Source organism: Chiloscyllium punctatum, chromosome 39 (genome assembly GCF_047496795.1).
Source record: "Chiloscyllium punctatum isolate Juve2018m chromosome 39, sChiPun1.3, whole genome shotgun sequence".
Classification (NCBI taxonomy): domain Eukaryota; kingdom Metazoa; phylum Chordata; class Chondrichthyes; order Orectolobiformes; family Hemiscylliidae; genus Chiloscyllium; species Chiloscyllium punctatum.
This window is the reverse complement of record NC_092777.1, coordinates 44,787,147-44,812,137: the sequence shown is the minus strand read 5'-3', so window position 1 is coordinate 44,812,137 and position 24,991 is coordinate 44,787,147. Positions and strand designations below refer to the sequence as shown.

Below are 24,991 nucleotides of genomic sequence, written 5' to 3'. Positions count from 1 at the left end.
CACAATTTAGAAAAGATGTGAAGGCACCGGACAAAGTGCACAAAGTACTCACGAGAATGGTTATAGGGATGAAGAATTTCAGTAACATCAATAGATATCAGGACTGTTTCTCTTGAAAAGAAAATTGAATATATTTGACAAAAGCATTCAAAATCATGAGCGGTTTTAACAGAGTAGATCAGGAGAAAACCGTCCAAATGAATGGGAGGATCAAGAACAAGGGGGCATAAATGTAAAATAACTGACAACAGAAAGAATCGAGACATGAAGAGAAACATTTTCATGCAGTAAGGAGTTCAGATATGGAATGCATTCTCTGAGTATCATGCAGGCAGTTTCAAAGGGGCATTCTAAAAGTAATTGGATAATATTGGAAAAGAAGGAATGTGCAAGGTTATAGAGAGATGGCAGGGGAATGGCAGTAGGCGCGATGTTGATTTGGAGAGCATGTGTAGACATGATGGTCAGAATGCCTCCTTTTGTGCTGTACCAATTCTTTGATTCTGTGACTTTTACTAGTGATTGTGAAGCTGAGCCGAGTAAAACACTCCACTGTTCCTCACTTTTATTCACATATATAATATTGGAATGTATAATATGGTAAAACAAAATGTAATTGATCACTCCTATAATTTAATGATGGGTCTCTTAACTTATCTGTTCAGGGTTACTACAATGGGAGGTTGAATACAGAGTAGGAAGAGATACAACAAAATGATTTCCAGGTCCTGAGGAGAGCTGCATGTATACATTGAGTAGCAATGTACAATGACATTGGAATGCACTAGAGTGGCTCTGGTGTGGATCCGAGAGTGGCATTAACAGTGCTGATTCACGATGCATGAGTTGACTGAGACTCAGCAAGAACACAAATGCAAATTTGATGAATTCATTTACAGGTAAGTAAACAGTGAGAGCTTATCTTTCACTTGGATAATTACATGGAAAACAGAAAAACCGGTCCCTGAAGATTAATTTCTACTTTGGGCCCCTGATCCTGAAGCTGAGATGAATTCTGGGTTGGGTACCTAGAAAGGCTGTGGCTGATTCCTGAGGAGATTCTCTGGGGAGATGGACACTAAGAGACTGCCTTCTGGAGCATCTTTCAATAACTGGTGGGATCTGCAGCAAATGGGAGCCCCTGATGAAAGCACCATCTTAGCTATTGTAAATATTATGAAAAACACTGTCAGGCCATCATTGCAGAGAGGAAGCCTTTCAAAAATAATACCTGCGATCATGAGCATGCAGAGCTACCATTCTGTTATGGGCCCCAGCCACATTAAGGGATCCAGAATTAAGTCTAGCACCTGGAAAATTCAGACCACATGTGAAGAATGGCCTCAATTGACACTTTCCGTGGGTTAACTTACTATCCAGCTGCTGGTCGGAAGGTGGCTGTCTCCTTCCAGAAGCTACCTCTCCAGAAATCGGTCAAAGGAGACAACATAATGACCCACTGGCCTCCATACATCAGGCAGAAAATTCAGCCAATGATTAAAGATCTTTATATTCTTTGCCCATCATCCTGTATGTTCTGTATTCCTTTCATCGCTGACATATACTTTCTACTCACTAGATTCCCTTCCCAACTAACCACTCAGCTCTCCTTCCTACCCCATATGCAGCCAATGTTACCAATCATCCTCTTCCTGAGAACCATGCCTTTCTCTTATAAAAGAATCATTAGCTGCCCATCTTCAATAAAACTATTCACAGCCCATCTGTGCCTCTTGATTACCGTCCAATCTCCAGCTTTCCTTTCTCCTTTAAAATTCATTAACAATGGCATTGCCACCCAGCATCTTGGCCATTTTGGCTGCAATGCTGCTCAAACTCACTACTCATAGCGTCGAAAGAAAATTTTAAGCCAAGGTTCTGATTGATCTACCATTATGACTGTAGATGATAGTGCCTTATCCATTGACTCCCTTCAGTTCTTGGATCCAGAATCCATCATACACCTATCATTATCATCTTGCTTACGGTGGGCCATGGTGGCAACATCACCTCCATGGGGATAGCTTTCATAGCTCTAAATTTGCTCTGAACCACTTAACTACCTCCACCCTGTAAGCATCCTCAGTGACTTAAAATTGTGAATGGGTCATAACTTCCTGATTATTAGGAAGACCAAAGCCATCTTTGACTATAAATTGGTCATGGTACTGTAAGGGTGGCTTTCAGATACTTGTTTTGCATTTGAAAATAAACTCACTGGGTGTCTGAAAGTTAATGTAACTGCCTTCTGCTGATCTTCATGGTTGTCTTAATAGTATTGAATACAGATCAAGAAAAAAAAACTTTGTTTCCAGGGAGCCTAATCAAGAGGTATGGTAGATGCTACAGTTGAAACATTTTCCGGGTGCCTGCTCTTGATTGCCAGTTGCTGATTGGAATGGGTCATGTGCATTATTGGGCAAAGACAAAATGAGGCTTATTTAGGATGGTCACTGCTTTCAATTCATCCTGCTACAGGCTTCTGAGAGGAAGGGAACACAAAGAAAACAAAGACAACTGAAACCAAAACAAATCTGAGAGTAAAGATCTGGCACATGATGTAAAGTTTCCTGAAGATGCAATCCAAAGTTGCAAAACCTCTGAGTCATTAAAGCAACTATTAGAAGAAAATTCATAAATTAAGTTGAACTATTGGTTCATTTTAACTGGAAAAAGTGAACAAGAATTTCTCACCGTTCAAATATTATACTCATTTCATAACTAAATAAACCAGATTTGTTTCTTTTTGGGTGATTTTTAAAATCATTTGTTATTAAGGCATTTCTGGTTGGAATCTCAACCTGGCCAGTTTTTTTTAAAAGCTGCTTGTTTGAATTAACTGAAAAATGCTAGCTGTGTCATCTGTAATGATATGTTGCAAAATTGTTATGGAAGGAATCAGAAGGTAATTGGCCATACAGTGCATGTGGGTGGTTCTTTAATGTAATTCAGCTGTGATTTTCCCCACATTAACAAACAGACACCACCAATACAATGGTGTCTTTTTCTCAATTTGAGAGAGTAATAATATTTACATTTATCTTCTATAAAATTACAATATTTAAGATTAAAGTAAGTATCTGTACCCAAGCATTTTGAATGTAATAGTTATCTTGGTCCACCGTTTCATCTATAACAATGAGAATGAGTCACTATAAAGTTTTGAAAGCAAAGCCAAGTGCTCAGTCTGTTTTACTTGAGCTAACAGAACTTTTATAGAACCCAGGCATGCCATCTCCTGATTTTAGTTCAACATTCTATTATTTTCAAATTCTCACTCATTCCAAGCAAGTTTTTTTTCTTTGACATTTTCTGTGAAATATTGTGCATGTCCTTCCTCTGTATTCCATGTCCTATTACATTATTTTGGGCATTGAGCGTGAGTCATTTCGTAAGAGCTTCATGTGGCCAAGCCAGCAGAAGGTAGCTTTCCCACAGTGTTACTCAACTGAACTGATCCCAAGTTCCTTCCATAACACCACGTAACAAATCATGTTTGGCCATTGCTGTGTTCCTACACAACTCTTGTATAAACTGTTATTGCAGCAAGCTCCAGAGTTTGGTGGGAACCTGTGTTTCAAGTTACCTTGCAGAAAGCAGCATACTCAATCACCCAAATCAAAAACTCTGGGGAGCATTTCTCCTTTTGGAGCAGGAAATGCAGATCGAGACAGTCTCGACATGGTGAAACTGCTCCTGAGAGTGAACCATCACAAAATCACAGAAGTTTTACAGTGCAGAATGAGGTCATTTGGCCCATCATGCCTGCACTAGTTCTGCAAATGTGTATCATTACCTCATACCACAATGCACTGCTTTTCTCTAAACTCCTGCACATTATTTTTATCCAAATAATTGTCCAATGCCCTCTTGAATACCTCAATTGAATCTGCCTTCCCAATACTTCTTTCTTGTACCACCCTTGCTTCTTTTGCAGTTCTCTTTACATCTTTGCCCTTTTGTTATTTTTCTTTTTATAAGCATGAACAATCTAATCTAACCAGCCGACACATGATTTTGAAAATCTCTATCAGATCTCCTCTTGGCCTTCTTTGCTCTAGGGACAGCAGTCCCAAATTCTTAATTGATCCTCATAACTGAAGTTTCTCATCCCTGGAACCACCCTTGTAAATCGCATTTACACTCTCTCCAATGTGTTCACTCGTGAATTTCATGGGGACATATGCACAGTTGACCCATTGTCTTCAAAGAAGAACAAGAAAAGTCTCTCAGGGCTATTGGATAATATTTATCCTTCAACCACATTGTTAAAACAGAAAATCTGATAGTTACCACATTGCTATTTGTGGGAGCTTGCTGTGTGCAAATTGGCTGTCATGGTTCAAACCAATGTCTACACTTCAAAAGTACTTCATTGACTGAAAGGCACTTTGTAATACCCTGGGTCATGGAAGGCGCTATATCAATGTAAGCCTTTGTTTTTGAAGCAGACCTGTCACAGTTTAAACCAAACTGAATTTGTAGTTCCTGTGAAAAAAGGAGAATTTATGTAGAGCAACCTAAAGTAAAACTAACATTTGTATCTCAATTTAGTTCTATCCTCCATACATTTTATTATCTACTATGTACAGCAGTGTGCTGGACAGCTGTGTGACTTCAAAGAAAATTGTCGCTGTCTGATGCCTATGGAGAATATATCTCTGGGAGAGATATTAACGTTTATCATCAGGCTACATGTGCCTTCCAGACTTTACAGTCAACCAAAAGAGAAACTGTAACTCCCAAAAGATAAAAGAAGATTCTGTGAAGGAATCATTTTCAGAGATGACACATAGAGGCCTTGTTTGAGTTAGTCTGGTCCAGGAATGAATGAGACTCTTTCTGAAACTATCCACTGAGATAAAATCTACGATCTGACTTTTGTTTTTAACTCCAGTGTTATGAAAAGTATCTAATCATCACACTAATTACTAGCTTTAATGTGATTTTAATGATTTGAACCAAAATTACTCTTCTATTTTCTTCAATTTAGGAAACCCAGATGTGTTAGTGTACCATAAGGATGATATTTTCTTGTTACAGTTTAACTGCTTTGAAAACTGTTATAACTTTGCATATGTTAGGTCTTTGCTGTGTGAGAGTTGTAGTGATAATAGTAGACTGCAAATTTGCTTTAATTTTGATGATTTTACTCATTTCAAACTGATTAAGTAGCAATGCATCTCTTTATTTCAATGGGAAAATGCTACCTTTGCTCGGAATGAAGAACCCGGTCATTCAGAAAGAACCCATTGTATCAATGGCAGACAACAACAACAACCCACATTTTCATAGCACTTTAGATATAAAAATGTCCCAAGGCGCCACACAGAAAAATCAGATAATTGTTGAGAAGTAATTAAAGAATTTCATCATTAGGACAGGTGACTAAAAGTTTAATAATGCGGGTTTTAAGCAGGCATTTAATGGAGGAGAAACATGACGGACGGTGGAGGTTTACAGAAGGAAAGTCAAGACGTAGAATCCAGATGAAAGAAGGCCCCTTAGCCAATTCTGTCATGTTAGAGCTGGGGTATTTACATTCCTCCAATACTGGCTGCTTGTGGAGTTGAAGGAAAGTGGCAGGACAGTAAGGGCTTACAGATGTAGGGAAGGGTAAGGCTGTGTAGGAGTTTGAACATGAAGTTGAAGATTTTAAAAAGTGAGATTTTAGTGAACTAGGAGTGAATATAGATAAGTGATCATATAAGTGAAAAGTGAAGGGCAGTTGATGTGAGTCAGGATATACTGAAATATTTGTATATTTTAATATCATTTATTGCATGTTTCAGTTCTTGGATTCTGGGTTAGTGAGAGACATTGATTTTTCTGTGCATCGGAAGTTAATTTTAACTTGTCAGTACTGCTATAGCTACGGTGATTTCTTTTAGTACAGTATCTGAAGCCTAACTTTAGAATTAATAGTTTTTTTGTATATTGATAGGGTTTCTTGACCAAACAAGATAAACAATTTCAAGTTTAGACAGTTGGGAGAGGTTTGTTTAAGCTTAAGTGAAACACTCAAAGCTTAGAGAATATTTTTATTCTAAATTTGAGTTCCAAGCAGTTTGGGAAGACCTTGGGTAAAGATGTAGTGTAGGTCTGACAAATGATATTTACAGAGAAACTAGATTACCTTAGAGTAATGAGTAAGTGACTGACCCAGACCAGTAGTGTTGGAATAAAACTCTAATGAGGTTACTGAGTAAGTTTGAGCTCAGATATACAATAGCTCCAGGAATAAAAAAAACTGTATTTCTAATCTATAAATTGTAGTCATAAATTGAAGTGACTTAAACTTATCAAGAGATTGGAGACAGATTCTGCTGTGAGTACTGCACAAATTGTGTTTTTGCATAGTATACAAAAACGTTGTTTACATTTCACTTTCTAAATGAGTACTTCAAAATTAATGGCATTACAGTTTCATTTGATTTGATTTGATTTATTTATTGTCATGCGTATCTTGTTACAAAATACAGTGAAAAGTGTTGTTTAGTGTTGCTACTCTCCAGTGCAATTATAAAACATAAAATCAGAAATGTGAAGAAATAAAGGAAAAATCTACTGTGTTTAAAATTTTTGAATTTCTGTTAATTGTAGATAGTTTGGTTTATTCCATTTTATTTTTACTTAAATATTTAAAGTTTGGTTTTATTGTTAAAGCAAAATCTGCAACATTGTGTGCTAATGTTTAAGTGTGAGACTTTAATTAAAATCAAAACAAAACATGTTCCCTCAAGTCAGGTTTGAGTCAATGTGTCCAGTAATAACATCAGCTGGGATCATAACAACTGGGGGCTCATTTGGGATTATTGAATTCACTGGATTTAAGAGGGATCTGTGTATTTCTTGTTACAGTAATATTGCGTAGTGGTTCTGGATGCATAGCAGCTTTTTTGAGGTTAGGTTTATTACATACAATTTGAAATGGTTTTGAATGCTCAGAGTTTTCTGGAAGTGAAAGATATGACTGGATTATTGAAAATTGTTGACTAAAGCTAAATTGAAAAAAATTAACAGATACATTTAGGGTAAAAGTAAAAGCAGAGTCTCATAAGAATAAGATACTTTGAATGATCACACAGCATTTAGAATTGGAAGAAAGGAAACAGAAATTGGGATCACGCAGCAAGAATTAGTGAAGATGCAGTGAGAAATTTTTAAAAATGGACTTAAAGACAGCAGAGTTTTGGATGTGCTCACAGGACGACAGATTGACCAAATTAACCAGACAAGCATTGGGAATAGTCAAGGATGGAACTAACTAAAGGACAGATAAGGCTTTCATCAGTGGGTAGGCTTGAGCTATTGAGGACTAAAATCTTTGTCAAATCTAGTTGAATGGCCATTTTTGTGAAGCATCCTGGAATCATAACATCAAAAAGTAACATAATAGATCCTTTGTCATCCATATGTAACAGGATTTCAGTGGTAAGTGAGGATAGTGAAGGCAAGCACCAAGCAAATGAGCAATTCACTCTCAGCAGGAAAGGGTATCTTTGTCAGATAGCAAACCCACTGGCAGCTGGAGAGACAGATAAAGGATTCCTCAACCAGATGTGAACTACAGGTTCAATTCCATGTAAATATTTTGTTTCCAAGCTTCATTTCAATTTCCCTTCATGTTTGTAAAGACCTGATGCCAGTGAAATAAAGAATTCCTTCTTCATGGTCAGTGGGCTGTCCACATGCTTAAATTTCATATTAGATTTCTGGCATTGTCATTGCGACTCCACAATGCAGGCATCAGTTTGTGGTGGCTGAGTTTGAAAGGTCCCTGGCTGAGCTGGAGCTGATAAAACTAGCAGGAAACACAAGGGAGACCAAAATGCTCTACCAACATTGGAAGCTTGAGTACCTGTGGAGGAGTTCAGGTCCTAAGAGTTCAGCCCATTTGTGGTCCCTTGACATTACAGAAGAAGGAAGCAATATCGACAGGTTAAGTATTTTATTTACTGATGAGGTTGAAGCAGGAAGTTGAACAGATATGGGGGACGAGCAGAAACACCCAATGATCCTGCAATGGAAGATTGGATTGAGGATGCACAACTGGATATGATGTTCAGGGGTCTCAACTGATTGATGAGGGTATTTGAAGACCATTATTGAAAGGCCCAACATCCTGATATTGATTACTTTCATTGAAATTGTTTGGAGCAATTCGATAGGTTTCTTAGCCAAATCTGGACGTATAAAGCAGTTTTCTTAATTCATTCACAGGATGACAGCGTTGCTGGCAAGGCAGCATTTATTGCCCAACCCTAATTGCTTGTTCCTGAGAAAAGAAGAAGTAAGTTTAGAATTGTTAAAAATAGGTTAACTCAGTGAAAAGAGTTCAGTATTAGTTACCAATTAGTTTGGTTAAAACCCTAAAAGAGTTATTTCAAGTAAAAAAGTTTAAACGTAGGCATATGAAGGATCTAGGAATAGGCTGCCAGGTTTTCCAGGCAGGTAGTCACAGTTTGTAGAGGAGGAGATTCTCTGCTGTGAGTACTGTAGAGGAGCATTTTTGGAATCTGTAAAGGAATAATTTTGGGATGAGTGGGATTATATCTTGAACATTGTTATATGTAAATGTTGTACATACATTTCATTTCTTTTGATTAATATAATAAACTTTGTTCTATTATTAAACTCAAATCTGTTGCTTATGTATCAATGAGGGACCACCGCATTAAAACCAAATGAAAAGAAAAGTATAATCTATCAATAGACAATAGACAATAGACAATAGATGCAGGAGTAGGCCATTCTGCCCTTCGAGCCTGCACCGCCATTCAATATGATCATGGCTGATCATTCCTAATCAGTATCCTGTTCCAGCCTTATCTCCATACCCCTTGACTCCACTATCTTTAAGAGCTCTATCCAATTCTTTCTTAAATGAATCCAGAGACTGGGCCTCCACTGCCCTCTGGGGCAGAGCATTCCACACAGCCACCACTCTCTGGGTGAAGTAGTTTCTCCTCATCTCTGTCCTAAATTGTCTACCCCGTATTTTTAAGTTGTGTCCTCTGGTTCGGCACTCCCCCATCAACGGAAATATGTTCCCTCCTGCCAGAGTGTCCAGTCCTTTCATAATCCTATACGTTTCAATCAGATCCCCTCTCAGTCTTCTAAACTCAAGGGTATACAAGCCCAGTCGCTTCAGTCTTTCCGTGTAAGGCAATCCTGCCATTCCAGGAATTGACCTCGTGAACCTACGCTGCACTCCCTCAATAGCCAGAATGTCTTTCCTCAAATTTGGAGACCAGAACTGTACACAGTACTCCAGGTGTGGTCTCACCAGGGCCCTGTACAGCTGCAGAAGCACCTCTTTGCTTCTATACTCAATCCCTCTTGTTATGAAGGCCAGCATGCTATTAGCCTTCTTCACGACCTGCTGTACCTGCATGCTTGCCTTCATTGACTGGTGGACAAGAACACCCAGATCTCTCTGAACAGCCCCTTTACCTAATTTGATACCATTGAGGTAGTAATCTGCCTTCCTGTTCTTGCCACCAAAGTGGATAACCAGACATTTATCCACATTAAACTGCATCTGCCATGCATCTGCCCACTCACCTAACTTGTCCAGGTCACCCTGTAATCTCCTAACATCCTCATCACATTTCACCCTACCACCTAGCTTTGTGTCATCAGCAAATTTGCTAATGTTATTGCTGATACCATCTTCTATATCATTTACATATATTGTAAAAAGCTGCGGTCCCAGCACGGATCCCTGCGGTACCCCACTGGTCACTGCCTGCCATTCCGAAATGGAGCCGTTAATCACTACCCTTTGTTTCCTATTAGCCAACCAATTCTCTATCCAATCTAGTACTTTGCCCCCAATCCCGTGCGCCCTAATTTTACTCACTAACCTCTTGTGTGGGACTTTATCAAAAGCTTTCTGAAAGTCCAGGTACACTACATCCACTGGATCTCCCTCGTCCATCTTCCGAGTTACATCCTCAAAAAATTCAAGAAGATTAGTCAAGCATGATTTCCCCTTCATAAATCCATGCTGACTCTGTCCTATCCTATTACTATTATCCAGATGTGCCGTAATTTCATCCTTTATAATAGACTCCAGCATCTTTCCCACCACTGAGGTCAGACTAACTGGTCTATAATTTCCTGCTTTCTCCCGCCCACCCTTCTTAAAAAGTGGCACAACATTAGCCGCCCTCCAATCCTCAGGAACCGACCCCGATTCTATTGAACTCTGGAAAATAATCACCAGCGCATCCACGATTTCCCGAGCCACCTCCTTCAGTACCCTGGGATGCAGGCCATCAGGTCCCGGAGACTTATCAACCTTCAGAACTAACAGTCTCTCCAACACCAAATCCTGGCAAATAGAAATTCCCTTAAGTTCAGGTCCTTCAGCCACTGTTACCTCAGGGAGATTGCTTGTGTCTTCCCCAGTGAACACAGATCTGAAGTACCCATTTAATTCCTCTGCCATTTCTTCGTTCCCAGTAATATATTCCCCTGCTTCTGTCTTCAAGGGCCCAATTTTTGTCCTAACCATTTTTTTGCCTTGGACATACCTAAAAAAGCTTTTACTATCCTCCTTTATATTCTTGGCCAGTTTACCTTCGTACCTCATTTTTTCTCTGCGTATTTCCTTCTTACTAATCCTCTGTTGTTCTTTAAAAGCTTCCCAGTCCTCCGTTTTCCCACTTATCTTCGCTAAGTTATACTTTTTCTCTTTTAACCTTATATGTTTCTTTACTTCCCTCATCAGCCACGGCCGCCCATGTCTCCTCCTGGGATCTTTCTTCCTTTTAGGAATGAACTGCTCCTGCAACTTCTGCATTATACACAGAAATATCCGCCATTGTTCCTCCACGGTCTTCCCTGTTAAGGTATTGAACCATTGAACTTTGGCCAGTTGCTCCCTCATAGCTCCATATTTCCCTTTATTCAACTGAAATATTGTCACTTCAGATTGTACCCTCTCCCTCTCAAATTGCAGATTGAAGCTTATTGTATTATGGTCACTACTTCCCAGTGGCTCCTTCACTTCGAGGTCACTGACCAATTCTGGTTCGTTACACAATACCAGATCCAGAATCGCCTTATCCCTGGTCGGCTCCAGCACCAGCTGCTCTAAAAATCCATCTCTGAGGCACTCCACAAAGTCTCTTTCTTGAGGCCCGATACCATCCTGATTCTCCCAGTCTACCTGCATGTTAAAATCCCCCATAACAACTGTAGTAACATCTTTGCGACAAGCCAATTTCAGCTCCTGATTCAACTTACCTCCAACATCCAGACTACTGTTTGGGGGCCTGTAGATGACTCCCATGAGGGTCTTTTTACCCTCAGTGTTTCGAAGCTCTATCCACACTGACTCTACATCCCCTGACTCTAGGTCCCCCCGCGCAAGGGACTGAATATCCTCCCTTACCAACAAGTTGGATTTCAGTCTTGGATGGAATTTATCCCGTAATAACATCAGCTGGGATCATAACAATTGGGGCTCTCAGCAGAATTTCCAAATTCATTGGATTTAAGAGATACTTCTGTATTTATTTCAAAAGTAATGACCATGGGGTCATTCTAGAAATAAAACACGTGAAATGTGGTGAAGTTTATAGCAAAGGATTTTGAAGATGGCTTTAAAGGTTGCAAAGAGGTTTTGGTAAGTGGAAGATATAATAGTGGATTCTTTGAAATCTTTGACTAAAGTTAGATTGAGTTAGATAAATTGAAAGTAGAAGAAAAAGCAGGATCTCATAAAGATGATATTTAGAATTGGAAGAAAGAAAGTCTGAAAATTGTGGTGTCACAGCTGTAATTAGCTGAGATACAGTTAGAAATGAAAGAAGGGAGATAAATTTAGAAGATGTTGGGAAATTAGAGACCAAGAGTTAGCCAAAGAAGAGCTTAGAATAAATATAGCTCGAAGGGTGATTCTGATTCCAATAAGTGATTTGATTTAACTCTGAATCGATGCTTCATATACCACCACCCTGCTGTGTAGGAGATAGTACACCCTACCTCTAAGCTTGCTATCCAGGTGCAAGCTGAACGTTGCACCAATTCTGTCCAGTCCCACTGGGATGTCGAGGGTGGAGCCAAGTTAAACTTTGATTTTCATTTCTGAAAAGAAAGGGATAAAATACAACTATTTGAAGTGCTGAGGCATCTAGGTGGATTACTTCACAAATCCTATGAATTTTTATGCTAACTACATGTAGTACAACTTGCTGCCTGAGCATTGCCATTTTGCATAAAAGGTTCCACAGAAGGTGAAAATACTGGTTTCTAAGTGGATTTAAGTAATAAATCATTTGCCCTTGGCGTGGATAATGCAAATATATCTCAAAACTAAAAGACAAAATTAGCAAACCTCAAGGAAGACGAGAGATTAGAAAAATTCCCTTGGGGTAGATGTGCGGAGTACACTCTTGTCAAAAGCAATTAAGACTGTGCTGCTTAAATTCTTCAAAAAAAAGTCAGATAACTTTTTGGTTTGGCATGAAATTGAATGCTAGAAGAACAGTTATTGGCATGGGTATGGAAATAACTGTACAAAACATAGTGGGTGGAAAATTGTCAGTGCCCAGATTTCAGGGTAGCCCACACTCTAACTGGAATCCCAGAACATTCCTGAAACAATGTTTTATCAATAAAGATCATTGAGCTTTCCTGAATGTAGAAGGAGATCTAATTTGAGGGTTCCCAATTATGATAGCACTGCAATTTCATGTCATTTTTGTTAATTTGAAAATTAAACATAGAGGATATCTTGGGGAACAGTCCTCTGACTGATGCAGAACATCAGTATTTAAATTACAGTCACAGTTTGTCTGGCATCAATCACCCTTTTGTACCTGGCCCAGGCAAGCGCTCATTTTTCATCTGAGGTTTTAGTGTCATCATATTATTTGAACACAGGAACAGCTCAGACACATCCATTCACATACATATCCAGGAGTGACTGCTTGATCATAAACAGAAAGGAAATCCTGCCTGAATTCCCCTTGCCTTATCCAAGAGGTGGATGCCACTTGCAGTTCCCTGGTTGTAATCAGATAGATATTCATAGACGTTTACTCCAGTTATAGCTCTGGCAGCAAGGTAATTTGGAAGCTCTTGTAATGATCCAGAAATGAAGTCAATCATTTTAATTTTTCAGGAGGAAGTGAGGACTGCAGATGCTGGAAATCAGAGTCGAAAAGTGTGGCGCTGGAAAAGTGCAGCAGGTCAGGCAGCAGCAGAGCAGCAGGAGAGTCAATGTTTCCAGCATAAGCCTTTCATCAGGAATGAGACACAACACGAATCAGACAACTTCCTGATGAAGGGCTTATGCCCAAAACATCAACTCTCCTCCTCGGATGCTGCCTGACCTGCTGTGCTGTTCCAGTGCCACACTTTTGATTTTAATTTTTCAGCCTCGTTTAACCCCGATCAGTTGAAATGCTGCTCAGAATAAGTAGTGAGTCTTTGGGAAGTGACAGAACCCTCATGTGGCCTACAGACTATACCTAAGTGAGATCACACTTAAGAGTACGATGTACTGTGTACAGTTTTGGTCACCCTACGTAAGGAGAGACATGTTTGAATTGGAGGTTCACTCAGCTGTATTATGCGATGAGGGGTTAAGTAGCTGTTGAACAGGTTGAGTCTATATTCATTGGAGTTTAGAATAAGGGGTGATTGTGAGGGGGCTTGATAGGGTAGATGCTGAAAGGATGTTTCCATTTGATGGGGAATGTAGAAATAAGGGCATACTAAGGGGTCTACCACTTAAGGTGGTACTGGATTAGTGGTGCTGGAAGAGCACAGCAGTTCAGGCAGCATCCAAGGAGCAGCGAAATCGACGTTTCGGGCAAAAGCCCTTAATCAGGAATAAAGGCAGTGAGCCTGAAGCGTGGAGAGATAAGCTAGAGGAGGGTGGGGGTGGGGAGAGAGTAGCATAGACTACAATGGGTGAGTGGGGGAGGAGATGAAGGTGATAGGTCAAGGAGGAGAGGGTGGAGTGGATAGGTCGAAAAGGAGATAGGCAGGTCGGACAAGTCCGGACAAGTCAAGGAGACAGTGCTGAGCTGGAAGTTTGAAACTAGGATGAGGTGGGGGAAGGGGAAATGAGGAAACTGTTGAAGTCCACATTGATGCCCTGGGGTTGAAGTGTTCCGAGGCGGAAGATGAGGCGTTCTTCCTCCAGGCATCTGGTGGTGAGGGAGCGGCTGTGAAGGAGGCCCAGGAACTCCATGTCCTCGGCAGAGTGGGAGGGGGAGTTGAAATGTTGGGCCACGGGGCGGTTTGGTGATTGGTGCAGGTGTCTTGGAGATGTTCCCTAAAGCGCTCTGCTAGGAGGCGCCCAGTCTCCCCAATGTAGAGGAGACCGCATCGGGAGCAACGGATACAATAAATGATATTAGTGGATGTGCAGGTGAAACTTTGATGGATGTGGAAGGCTCCTTTAGGGCCTTGGATAGAGGTGAGGGAGGAGGTGTGGGCACAGGTTTTACAGTTCCTGCGGTGGCAGGGGAAAGTGCCAGGATGGGAAGGTGGGTCGTAGGGGGGTGTGGACCTGACCAGGTAGTCATGGAGGGAATGGTCTTTGCCGAAGGTGGAAAGGGGTGGGGAGGGAAATATATCCCTGGTGGTGGGGTCTTTTTGGAGGTGGCGGAAATGTCGGCAGATGATTTGGTTTATGCGAAGGTTTGTCGGGTGGAAGGTCAGCACCAGGGGCGTTCTGTCCTTGTTACGGTTGGAGGGGTGGGGTCTGAGGGCGGAGGTGCGGGATGTGGATGAGATGCGTTGGAGAGCATCTTTAACCACATGGGAAGGGAAATTACGGTCTCTAAAGAAGGAGGCCATCTGGTGTTTTCTATGGTGGAACTGGTCCTCCTGGGAGCAGATACGGCGGAGGCGGAGAAATTGGGAATACGGGATGGCATTTTTGCAAGAGGTAGGGTGGGAAGAGGTGTAATCCAGGTAGCTGTGGGAGTCGGTGGGTTTGTAAAAAATGTCAGTGTCAAGTCGGTCGTCACTAATGGAGATGGAGAGGTCCAGGAAAGGGAGCGAGGTGTCAGAGAAGGTCCAGTTAAATTTAAGGTCAGGGTGGAATTTGTTGGTGAAGTTGATGAATTGCTCAACCTCCTCGCGGGAGCACGAGGTGGCGCCAATGCAGTCATCAATGTAGCGGAGGAAGAGGTGGGGAGTGGTGCCGGTGTAATTACGGAAGATCAACTGTTCTACATAGCCAACAAAGAGACAGGCATAGCTGGGGCCCATACGTGTGCCCATGGCTACGCCTTTGGTCTGGAGGAAGTGGGAGGATTCAAAGGAGAAATTGTTAAGGGTGAGGACCAGTTCGGCCAAACGAATGAGAGTGTCAGTGGAAGGGTACTGTTGGGGACGTCTGGAGAGGGAAAAACGGAGGGCTTGGAGGCCCTGGTCATGGCGGATGGAGGAGTAGAGGGATTGGATATCCATGGTGAAGATGAGGCGTTGGGGTCCGGGGAAACGGAAGTCTTGGAGGAGGTGGAGGGCGTGGGTGGTGTCTCGAACGTATGTGGGGAGTTTCTGGATTAGGGGGGATAGGACAGTGTCGAGGTAGGTAGAGATGAGTTCCGTGGGGCAGGAGCATACTGAGACAATGGGTCGGCCAGGGTGGTCAGGCTTGTGGATCTTGGGAAGGAGGTAGAACCGGGCAGTGCGGGGTTCCCGGACTATGAGGTTGGAAGCTGTGGGTGGGAGATCTCCTGAGGTGATGAGGTTCTGTATGGTCTGGGAGATGATGGTTTGGTGATGGGGGGTGGGGTCATGGTCGAGGGGGCAGTAGGAAGAGGTGTCCTCGAGTTGGGGTTTGGCTTCAGCGGTGTAGAGGTCAGTGCGCCAGACTACCACTGCACCCCCTTTATCCGCTGGCTTAATGGTGAGGTTGGGATTAGAGCAGAGGGATTGGAGGGCTGCGCGTTGTGAGGGTGAGAGGTTGGAGTGGGGGAGGGGGGTCGACAGGTTGAGGCGGTTAATGTCCCGGTGGCAGTTGGAAATGAAGAGGTCGAGGGCAGGTAATAGGCCAGCGCGGGGTGTCCAGGTGGATGCAGTGTGTTGGAGGTGGCCGAAGGGGTCCTCGGAAGGTGGGCGGGAGTCCTGATTGTGAAAGTAAGCTCGGAGGCGGAGGCGAGGAAAGAAGTGTTCGATGTCACGGTGTGTATTAAATTCATTGATGCATGGACGGAGGGGGATGAAGGTGAGTCCTTTGCTGAGGACTGATCGTTCGTCCTCAGTGAGTGGGAGGTCTGGAGGGATGGTGAAAACTCGGCAGGGTTGGGTGCTGGGATCTGGTGTGGGTGTGGAGCTGGGAGTGGGGTCGGAGCCAGTACCTGGAGTGGGTGTGATGGTGGGGGGAATTGGGGTGGAGGCATGAGCAGGGGTAATGTTCCCCTCGGGGTTTTGGGGGGGTGGGAATAGTGACAGTGGGGTCTGTGGGGGGCGTGTCAGCAGAATGCAGGTGAGTGGCGCTGGTGGGGGCGGAAGTGGTGGTGATCATGGTAGTAGGGGTGGCGGAAGTCACTGAGTGTGTGGCATCAGCGATGATGTGAGGGCCGGAAGTGGCTGTGGGAGTGGCCATGATGGGGGCGGAAGTGACATCATCACTCAGCGTGGGGGTGGTAGCTGCGTCAGCCGCATGGCTAATGGCGTTTCTGAGGCCAGGGGAATCTTCTGGAATGTTTGAGGAGCGCTGGTTATGGAGGTGGGTGGATAAAAGTTTGTTTTACTTACAGATTTTGATGTTTGAGATGGAATTGAAATACTGTTTGTTGAGAGTATGAATTCTCCTGAGGATGTAGTACAGAATGGGTCCCTTGCAAATCTGAGAGAGTGTGGCCCTCAGCTGGGGCAGGGCTGACTGTAGAGAGGTTAGGTGCCGGCGCATTGCTGCAAGCGTGGAGCGGAGGATCTTGAAGGAGAACTGTTGCCGCCATGACCAGGGCCACCAAGCCATCCGTTTTTTCCTCTCCAGACATCCCCAACAGTACCCTTCCACTGACACTCTCATTCGTTTGGCTGAACGGGTCCTCACCCTTAACAATTTCTCCTTTGAATCCTCCCACTTCCTCCAGACCATAGGCGTAGCCATGGGCACACGTATGGGCCCCAGCTATGCCTGTCTCTTTGTTGGCTATGTAGAACAGTTGATCTTCCGTAATTAAACCGGCACCACTCCCCACCTCTTCCTCCGCTACATTGATGACTGCATTGGCGCCACCTCGTGCTCCTGTGAGGAGATGGAGCAATTCATCAACTTCACCAACACATTCCACCCTGACCTTAAATTTACCTGGACCATCTCTGACACCTCGCTCCCCTTCCTGGACCTCTCCATCTCCATTAGTGACGACCGACTTGACACTGACATTTTTTACAAACCCACCGACTCCCACAGCTACCTGGATTACACCTCTTCCCACCCTACCTCTTGCAAAAATGCCATCCCGTATTCCCAATTACTTCACCTCTGCTGTATCTGCTCCCAGGAGGACCAGTTCCACTATAGAACACACCAGATGGCCTCCTTCTTTAGAGACCGCAATTTCCCTTCCCATGTGGTTAAAGATGCCCTCCAACGCATCTCATCCACATTCCGCACCTCCGCCCTTAGACCCCACCCCTCCAACCGTAACAAGGACAGAACGCCCCTGGTGCTCACCTTCCACCCTACAAACCTTCGCATAAATCAAATCATCCGCCGACATTTCCGCCACCTCCAAAAAGACCCCACCACCAGGGATATATTTCCCTCCCCACCCCTTTCCACCTTCCGCAAAGACCATTCCCTCCATGACTACCTGGTCAGGTCCACACCCCCCTACGACCCACCCTCCCATTCTGGCACTTTCGCCTGCCACCGCAGGAACTGTAAAACCTGTGCCCACACCTCCTCCCTCACCTCTATCCAAGGCCCTAAAGGAGCCTTCCACATCCATCAAAGTTTTACCTGCACATCCACTAATATCATTTATTGTATCCGTTGCTCCCGATGTGGTCTCCTCTACATTGGGGAGACTGGGCGCCTCCTAGCAGAGCGCTTTAGGGAACATCTCCAAGACACCCGCACCAATCAACCACACCGGCCCGTGGCCCAACATTTCAACTCCCCCTCCCACTCTGCCGAGGACATGGAGGTCCTGGGCCTCCTTCACCGCCGCTCCCTCACCACCAGATGCCTGGAGGAAGAACGCCTCATCTTCTGCCTCGGAACACTTCAACCCCAGGGCATCAATGTGGACTTCAACAGCTTCCTCATTTCCCCTTTCCCCACCTCATCCTAGTTTCAAACTTCCAGCTCAGCACTGTCTCCTTGACTTGTCCGGACTTGTCCGACCTGCCTATCTCCTTTTCGACCTATTCACTCCACCCTCTCCTCCTTGACCTATCACCTTCATCTCCTCCCCCACTCACCCATTGTAGTCTATGCTACTCTCTCCCCATCCCCACCCTCCTCTAGCTTATCCCCCCACGCTTCAGGCTCACTGCCTTTATTCCTGATGAAGGGCTTTTGCCCGAAACGTCGATTTCGCTGCTCCTTGGATGCTGCCTGAACTGCTGTGCTCTTCCAGCACCACTAATCCAGTATTTGGTTTTCAGCATCTGCAGTTATTGTTTTTACCTCACTTAAGACGGTGTTGAGGAGGAATTTATTTTACCATTAGTGTTTGGAATTCTCTCCGCCACAGAGTATTAATGGACAGGTAATTGGATATTGTAGTGATTGGAGCAAGGGCCAAGTGGATCTCATTGACTATCAGATCCTTGACTGGGTGATTAATCTGGTCCAATCATGGCGCCCTGGCTTGGACAGATATAAACTGGAGATTCAGGGAGTCTCCTCATTCTAGGAGAATATATTCAAGATTAAGTTAGACAGATTTTCAATTGACAAATTATAGGCAGGAACATCGAGGCCACATCAGATCAGACATGACGTGATCAAATCCTGAATGGCCAACTCCTGCTCTTTTTTCTAATGTTCTTATTAGATTGTTTGCTAACACAAGCTAAATAAATCTTATCTTCAAGTGAAGAAGTGGTGGAGAGAAGTCTTATGGCAGGCTGGACCTAAGCTTTCCATGTTGGATCTGAGGCTGTTCCTCCAGGCTAATAAGCAAAATAGAAAGTGCAGCTTCTGGCCCAAACTCCTATGTCCATGGATGCTGGCATCTGAGATGCATCAGCCCTATACAGACAACAAGTAAAACTAATACCATTTACAAAATACTGTGCAAGGACTGTAACAAACCCTACATTGGACAAACAGGCAGAAAACTAGCCACCAGGATACATGAACACCAACTAGCCAGAAAAAGACATGACCCTCTCTCATTAGTATCCTCACATATGATGAGGAAGGACAGCATTTCGACCAGGACAAGACATCCATCCTAGGACAAGCCAAACAAAGACACACACAAGAACTCCTAGAAGTATGGCATTCCAACCGGAACTCCATCAACAAACACATTGAGTTAGACCCCCATCTACCACCCCCTGAGAAAAAGAACAGGAAGTGAATTCACCACAGAAAATGATATCACCATAGGAAATGACATCATCAACCCAAAGAAACCCAAACATACAAATAGAAAGCAGGAATTATCAGCTGTACTTTGCCTCAGGGCTACTGAAGATGTTACCTAGTAGAGTGACAAAATGTCTGGAAATGAACCTTCTAGCTCAGCGAGCAAACATTCATCCAGATGCATTTGCCTCTTTGCATCATCTGCAATTTACTTACAGTACTCTTCTGCATTTTAGTGAAGTACCTTGGAGCACTCTGGCAACAATCATTGGAAAGCTGTTGCCAGGACACCTTGTTCATGGAGATAAGCAACCAGCTCATGAATGGGACCAAGCTGCATCTCAAGGCTGCTTGCTTGTTTTCTTAACACAAACCCTCTTAGCTTCTATCTGGATGTTTAAAGCATTGCTATCTTGTCTTGCCTTGGAGCAGACTGCCAACCCAAAGCTAACAGGTTCACACGACCTCTGTCTTGACTTATTTTTTAGCGTAAACAGAAAGCCAAAGAGCTTGTCATGATTGTGAGCAGTTATCAGTTTGGAGGGGGAAGGTGACATATAGCTGTATGGCACCATGGATTGTCAATCTCACACCTGGACAATATGCCAGCAGTGTATGCGGCAAACACACTGCATTTGCTTCTTCAAAATGGCTATGTCACAAACTCTAAGGGGAATAGTCCTCAGTCAAATCAAGGAAGACAACCCCTGTCAGGGGTTCCAGCACAGTAATAATGTCCCTCTCATATCAGTCCAGGGGCTTTTCATTCATCTGCTTGAGGTGATCAGGATCAACGACCTTGTAGTAGTGAGGAGTCAAATGTCAGGTACCCCACCACTTGTCATAACCCTTTCTGCCCTGTTGGGACTGTTTTCTCCTGGAAGGAGAGAAAGGGAGGAATTGAGTGAGGTGAAGTTGGGTAGCAAACCTATAAGGGCTGGTGCAGGTGGGGAAAGTCGGCAAGGTGTCCCGAGTGAGTGAATTGGCAGTGCCAAGAACATACAGGTGAGTAATGTGGGGGAATTGGGTGTCTAAAAGCAAGAGAGGGAAGATGTTGCATTCAGTAATGAGAAGTGGTAGACCATGAGCCTTGACGGGAGGTATGTGCCACAGCAGAGATAAAGTGAGTGTGGAGTAAGATAGAGAGATAGTGGCACTTACCCTGACTGAGTGGAGAAATTCAATGACATGCTTCCCAGATTGCTTGGTGATCCTTCAGACAGACGAGACTGCATTGACTCAGGTAGCAACCTTCAACTAGGCTCAGAAGGTCTGGTGTTGCGGCTGCCTTTAGTGGTCTGTAGGAAAAGAACATCTCTCCTCTGCACCATCCAAACCACCTTGTCTCTGTCCACAAAATGGGACACCTATTTCCCTTCATCTATGTCAACAAATGTCATGAACTGTGAAGGGCAGCTCTGGACTGACCGTGGTTATCCTGGTGCACAACAGCCCTTCAAAGAAGGCACTGGTGAGAGGGTTTCTGGAATACCCCAGCAGTGACGAGGACTTCTGACTGTGGCAAATGGGAGAATCAGGCTGGCATCAGATGAAAGGGTTAATGAGGCAGTTTGGGATGATAGAAAACTCGCCTGGGGAGAGAAACCCTTAATGAAACTTGATGAAAATGACACTTTGACAAAACATAGCAAGATTCAGCCCTCTGTTTCTCATTTCTCAGAGGTTGCCAGACCTACTGAGTATTTCCAGCATCTTCTGTTTTTGTTTCAGATTTCCAGCAGCTACAGTATTCACTTTCATAAAATTCTGAGTGTTGTGTCTCAGGTAGATTTTTGGCAGGAAAGCAACATGGGCAACTTTAATTGCTTACTCATCTTATTCCAGCCAGACATATAAGGTTTAAATCCCCCTGTGTAAATCAATAAATATTTGAGATGTGAACAGCTCAGCAACTGACCAGTTTGAGCTCTTAAGGGGCTGTTGAATGCATTAATGAGAGGACAGTTAAAGTACAAGTGCACATCATCAATTTATCCACTTTTTCTTTTGTTTCCATCTGTCAGTTTATTTATTGAATAAAGACAACTCATTAATAAATAATATATTCTGCTCAGAAGCAATCATGCAAAGTATGAACATGTGGCGCAGTAGTGGTCCCTAACTCTGGGCAAGAAAGTCCGAGTTCAAGAACCATCCGTCACGGTGAGTGCCACAATATACTCAAACAGGTTGATTAAAATAATAGTGTTAACAGTTGGAAAGAAATTAATTTCTGCATAGTTCAACTATGTTTATAGGTTTCCAGCAGAACAGTGTATGTAGATGTTAAAATACAAATATCCCTAATTTGTTCAACATTGTCTTCACAATTCTTCCATATTGTAATATATGAAAGACACGAGTGGGATTTCATCTTTATTATATGTTTTCATAGACTGACTTCATTTTACACAAATTTCATATACCCTCAGTTTCCTAGGCCCTAAGCCTTAATCTCTGGCATTCCCTGCCTACATTTCTTTGCCTTTCTTTCTCTCACCTGCCTTCTTTAAAATACTTTGATACCTATTTCTTTGACCAAACTATAATTTATTTATACTAATAATTCCTTATGTTGCATGCTGTCATATTTTGTTTTAAAGTACTCCTCTGAAACATCTTTGGAGATTAAATTCTGCTAAAGGCTCCAAATAAATATAGTTGTTGTTGACTATGCTGTGCATATTTGGAAGAAATGCATTAGCTCTGCAGTAAAATGTTGCTTTTCAACAATGAACAATTCCAACTACAAAATATACAGGTTGCATTGGTTGTACCCTACTGAAATAATAAAATCAGGGCTTCCCAGGGTAGAATGTTCCCTATGCATTAACCGTGGGCATTCTCAGAGATTAAACTTTAACCACTACTTATTTTAGTTATAATTTAACTACTAAAAGCCTCGCTGTTGTTAATATGTATAATTCTGTCATGCACTTGTATAGCACTCAAGAAACAGGCTGATGACTTTAGTTCTGGTCTCAGTAAGGGTGCACAAGTGAGTCATAAGACTGTTACTGAGTTCAGGATCATAGAAACCAAACAGAGCAGTTTAGGGCTCTCCCATCATAGCACAAAGAAAAGCTAAAACCACAGTAAACCCTCCAGATGGTATATGAGGGTAAGGTTTCATAGTGTGACGACATGGAGGTGAACCCGTCTGTAATTAAACCAAACACCCAGAAAAGCTCATCTCGCCTCGTAATCTGTTAAAATATGAGTGAGAGAACTCCCAAATTCCACTATTTAAAGAAAATAACATCAATTTATTTTTTAACTCAAAAACTGAATATCAAACAATAACAATTCAAAACTCTATTCCCCTCTTTCTCTTAACTGCTTAGTATCTGCCTCCAATTGTATAACAACATGCTGTTCCAATAAGACACTGATTAAAATTACATCAACTTCATTTCAAAACCACACATACGCTGTCTTCTGGCTGTTGATTTTCCTGGGTCCTCTTCTTTCTTTTTACTGCGAGTATGTTTCACTTGAAAAGGTACCTTTGATAGAGTGTTTTCTAATTTCTTTGAGAGCAAGATGTTATATAGGCAATTAGCTCTCCATGAGTTTCTCTCTCTATAGCACTCACACTCTGACCAATTTTCAAAATGTCTGCATTTTTATACCCACCCAACATCAGGTCGTCTCATTAGTTTGATGTTGTAAAACAATAAATACAAACTTGATTGGATTTTAGTATTCTGGGGCATTATTTAAACTGATTGGTTAAATTTGAATTGTTGTCAAAACAGCAACCAAAACTCAGGCATCCATTTCATAGCCAAATGTTACACATTTTCAATTTTCTAGTACACTCTGGGACTGCCATCTAGTCATATAGATGGGTGCTTGTAAGCTCTCTGTTCACAACAGCCATTCTCTCTCTCTTAAAGGTACAATACATGCTTTCAACTTCATAACAATATAATGTAACCTAAATTGATCAGCATTGTTCTAATTGGGTCCTTTGGATCTTCTCACCAGCTCAGGACTGAGGTCAAGGTTACATTTAAACAATGTTCATTAACTGACAGTACACAGTGATAAGGTTATAGACAGGTTATAGGATTAACCACATATTCATTAAATCCTGTCTCCCAAGTACTTCATCAGTTTCCAACATTATTAACTAAAGGAGTAGTCTTAATATTAGTTGAAATGCTCAACTAAAAGTATTTCCCTCATGGGTGTTTTTCCCAATGTATTTCCAACCCATCATCTCCCTCCAAATTCAGTTGTGCACAGCATCAAACCTTGTGGAGATCTCACAATTCTCCCAGAATGGTAATTTGAAATGCTGTAGGAGGCCAAGAGTTTGAGATCTAGTCTGAAACCATACTTTCAGCAATTACTAACAGTATCCCAACGTTTACAGTACTGAAATGACTGGATGGCAGTGAACTGCTACATCATAAGAACACAGGAACATAATAAATATAAGAAAAGATGCAGGAGTAGTCCATTCAACCCCTCAAGTTTGCCCCATCATTCAATTAGATCATGACTGACCTATCTGAGGATCAGGATGAAGACGAAGGAGTACTCAACAAAACTGCACAAATCCACTTGACCAGACACAGATTAGCTCTAACTCTTTCAAGGTACCTTCACTTTACTAGTTTCCACAGCTCCCCTCCCCCACTCATCCCAAATCCAAACCTCCAACTCGGCATCACCCTCTTGACCCATCCTATCTGCCCATCTTCCTTCCTACCTATCTGCTCACCCTCCTCACTATCCTAATATATCTGTGTATATCCACCATCCACCACTTGCCTTTCCACCTACCTACTCTCCAGCCCCACCCCTACCCCTCATTTATCTCTCAGACCCCTTCCCCCTCCACTTTCTTGATGAAATGTTTATGCCTGAAATGTTGATTCTCCAGCTCCTCAGATATTACCTGACCTGCTGCGCTTTTCCGGTACCACACTTTTTGACTTTGATTCTCCAGCATCTGCAGTCCTCACTTTCTGCTATTGAAGAGACAATGTGACAATGAAAGACTATTAAGTGGTGAAGAGTCAAGATTAGAGTGGTGCTGGAAAAGCACAGCAGGTCAGGCAGCATCCAGGAAAACCGATGTTTCGGGCAAAAGTCCCTCATCAGGAATGTTAAGTGGTAAAGTTGTGCCATCAATGAAGATCTGAAGAGTGTTCCCATTCAACTGTGGTTCAATTATAACTTAAAGCTCTTGTGCCATATGCTCAAGTTAAGGTTGAAAGGAGGCATGAATCATTGGGGAAAACTACGGAGTATGGATTAACTTCTTCAAAAGATTTGCAATAGGACTGTGAGGAGTCAATGAAAATCTCTTCTGAGGTGGCTGCTTGCACAGGTAGATTTGCAGTCTGGAATTTTGATATGGTATCAGAAATTATTGCAAAACATCTTAGATGCAAAGATGAAATGAGATGAACTTACTGCCATGATTATATCTTATCTGCCAGG

The 24,991-nt window shown here is 42.7% G+C and overlaps 1 long non-coding RNA gene across 2 annotated transcripts in view; it reads right to left on the bottom strand.

Moving 5' to 3' along the window:
• Positions 1-24,991, bottom strand: part of LOC140463998 (uncharacterized) — an 84,542-nt gene that overhangs the window by 5,252 nt on the left and 54,299 nt on the right. Inside the window, exons 2-3 of one of the 2 annotated variants that reach the window (XR_011954836.1) lie at positions 20,696-21,126; positions 11,998-12,099 (exon numbers count right to left, since the gene is read on the bottom strand). This is a non-coding gene — a long non-coding RNA (uncharacterized lncRNA). The remainder of the gene's footprint in view (positions 1-11,997; positions 12,100-20,695; positions 21,127-24,991) is intronic. The other variant, XR_011954837.1, reaches the window with a different exon arrangement.